The sequence below is a fragment of the Euphorbia lathyris genome, chromosome 8 (assembly GCF_963576675.1).
Source record: "Euphorbia lathyris chromosome 8, ddEupLath1.1, whole genome shotgun sequence".
In the NCBI taxonomy this organism is placed as follows: domain Eukaryota; kingdom Viridiplantae; phylum Streptophyta; class Magnoliopsida; order Malpighiales; family Euphorbiaceae; genus Euphorbia; species Euphorbia lathyris.
In genome coordinates, this window is record NC_088917.1 from 48,095,795 (window position 1) to 48,099,197 (window position 3,403).

The window sequence follows — 3,403 nt, forward strand, 5'->3', positions numbered from 1 at the left end:
ACGGTGCGATCATCAAAATGGTGTTTGAACTCGAGTTTCTAAAAATTAACCACTAAAAAGCCACCCACATTACAACCCCCATCCGGGTTCATTTTTAATATTGCCTAGACCATAACATAGGAGGAAAAACCCGGATGAAAATGCAAACTCAAAGTGACTTTGAGTAAGTGCAAAGGAGAGTGCAAAAACACCGACCCACCAAAATTTGAGCGTAAGAGTGAAATCCCTTGGTGAGGTACTATCGGGTTCTCAAAAGATAATCAACCCCCGTTAATATTGCCTATTAAATTTGATCATGGAGGTCTCAAACAAGTTTTGGTTACTCATTTGTTTGCGTAGGTACTTGCTGAACACTTTGTTTAAAACTTTAGCTTCGGAATCATGCACTTGGTAAAACCATCCGATGGTTTGTTTCTTAATGATCTCAATCCCTTGTCTTTCGATTTCTTTTACTTGAGGACAAGTAAAACTTTAAAGTCCGAGGAGGTTTGATAGGGGCGTTTCGTCCCTATCTTTTAGCGTGATTTACGGTTTAATTTTAGATGAAATAAATAAGTTTAATTGCAAAAATAGAATGTTTTAATAAAATAACGAAATAAAAATAAAATCCGTACTTTAGGTTAATTATCTTTATTTTTTATTAATTTAGGAAATAAAAACGTCAAGCTAACTCGGCTCTCGAGAATTGTATTTCAGGTATGAGTAAGGAGCAAAAATCCACCGACATACGCGGGGCGTATCACCCTCTACGCGGGGCGTGGAACACCAAGTCAGAAATGATTGCTCAATCCGCAGGCACCACGTGGGATTTACCCACTGACACGCGGGGCGTCCTACCTTACACGCGGGGCATATAAGCAATGATAAGCTCAATCATAAATGTCAGACTGCATGGTCTTCCAAGTCAACTGCTCTCACGCGGGGCGTCCCAACCTACACGCGGGGCGTATATGGGAAGTTCTTCAATCTAAAATTCCAGGGACTCATATACGCGAGGCGTCCGCTAGGCCACACGAAGCGTAAAAGACTCATTTCAGGCCATTAAATCTCAGGAGCTCAACCACGCGGAGCGTACCCCAGTCTACGCGGGGCGTGGTTGAGACAACAAGATCTGAATTTGGTCCACATGCAGGAGATTTCTGACGGAATGGGTCAATACACGGGGCGTCCTCTACCATACGCGGGGCGTATCATGGGAATTCTGCAGAAATAATGTATCTCCATGCTTGTATCTTGTGAATTTACAATTCTACCCCTAGCGTGATGTGTATAAATAAGAGTGGCTAGCACTCATTTTAGTATACATATAGAATCAAGAATCTAGAATTTTATATATTGAGCTTTTGCTACATAGTTTTAGATTTATTTTACATAGAGAGCTTGTTCGTTGATTCCGGCATTCCGTCAAAGTTCTGTTCCATCTCCGTTCACCAAGCTCGAGAGTTCCACCTCCAAGTCCTAAGAGATGGCCTTGAGTCCGGTTAGCTAGTTCCGAGGGTGGATTCTTCCCTTTTCACTTGCTAATTAGCTTGTACTCTTCCTATGTACTAGGCTTGGTTGTATTCCATATTTACATTTTCCATATTTATAATTTATGATTCATAATCTCTTTTTCTATATATGTGTTGATGTTTGTTACTTGTTTTGATATTCGTAATTGATTATTGTGTAGGGAAACACGATTTCCGATGCCATTCGGGCTATCTTTAGGGATTCATATAGGTGTTGCCTTACCGGAAGTGACACTCCGAAAACCGTAGGAATTGACAAGCCACGGAACTTACGGGCCCTAATTTCTAATCCCGAGCATTAGACACGCCTTGACTAGGAATCACGTAGTCTAAGTACTTCACGGGTCGGTCACACTACACGTAGTCGTCATTGCAAGAGTAAATCATTAACCGTATATATTGGGAGTCATTGTTTATCGTATTTATAACTTATCACCATCCATATCGCTTCGTAGAGTTTTTGTTATATAAATTTGTCTCACCCGTAGTTAGGAGTAGTTTGTAGTTGTTCCCCGAATCAACTCAAAGTATTCACCGCTTAGATAACGTATAAAACCTAGTCGTTTAATACTTGTAGTTATAAATCCCGTGGATTCGATACCCGGTCTTAACCGGATTATTACTTGATACGACGGGGTACACTTGCCCCTAAGTAGTAGCGTCTAGTAGAGATAGAGCATTTAGGAAGATCACATCCATAGTCATAACGAACTTATCATAATATATATTTCATAAGCTCTACCTAGGCGCCGCACGCACATCAGAAATCGAGCGGGAGCTCGACGTGCAAGACAAAGAGAAAGACAAAGAGAAAGAAGGATGGCTGGAAGGGTACCACCCGAACAACCAATCCAACCAAATCAGGAAGAAGAAGGAGAAAACAACAACCCTCCAGTTATGAGAATTATAGATTATTCGAGACCAACCACGGAAGGACATTCGTCGTGCATCGTGTTGCCCAACGAAGGAAACAACATGTTTGAAGTGAAAGCATCTATGATACAAATGTTGCAGGCAGCTGTACAATTCAATGGATACCCGTCGGAAGATCCAAATAGGCATATCCAGGAATTCATCACACTGAATACTTTCAGATCAAACCGAGGAGTTTCCGATAATGTGATCAGGCTAAAGCTGTTCCCTTTTTCTCTCAGAGACAAAGCAAAGAACTGGTTAAAGAACTTACAACCAGGGACAATCACCACTTGGGAAGAAATGGCCAGCGCTTTTCTGATGAAATATTTTCCACCTAGATAGGCCATTAAACTCAGAAACGAGGTATCCCATTTCGTACAAGAAGAGGATGAATCCTTAGCCGAGGCATGGGAAAGGTACAAGGAACTACTGAGAAGGGTACCCAATCATGGCATCCCCATGTGGATACAAGTGCAAAACTTTTATAATGGAGTCACTAACATTTATAAAATCCAGATCGAATCCATTGCCAATGGTAACACTGAAGATCTTGAACCACAAGCCTTGTATGACCTTATTGAGAGAGTAGTGAGCACAAGCTATAACTGGCACTCTTCCAGGAGTGAAGGAAAAAGAGCGGGGAACGATGATGTTGTGTCAAAACTAACCAGCCAGGTGGAACAGCTTGCGCGACAGCTCGGCAAGATAAATGTATCATCGATTCACAACGAACCACCGTTCAATGATATATGTGATTTTTATGGGGGGCGTCACTTCAACATCAACTGCCCTGGAGTTAAACAAGGGAAAGGTGAACATGGAGAATGTGATTATGCGGGGTATAATCAGAGAAATCCACCAAACCCCTACTCAAACACCTATAACCCGACCACCAGAAATCATCCGAATTTCGGATGGACAGGGCAGCCTAATCAACAAGAACAACCAAGGTATCAGCAACAACAGGGTGGACACTA

General features: G+C 41.8%; 1 non-coding gene across 1 annotated transcript; it reads right to left on the bottom strand.

Annotated features, from left to right (window-relative positions):
- Positions 1-2,774: 2,774 nt before the first annotated feature.
- On the bottom strand, positions 2,775-2,881 carry LOC136204293 (small nucleolar RNA R71). Its single transcript, XR_010675139.1, has one exon. It is a non-coding gene; the product is annotated as a small nucleolar RNA R71 (small nucleolar RNA).
- Positions 2,882-3,403: the final 522 nt, after the last annotated feature.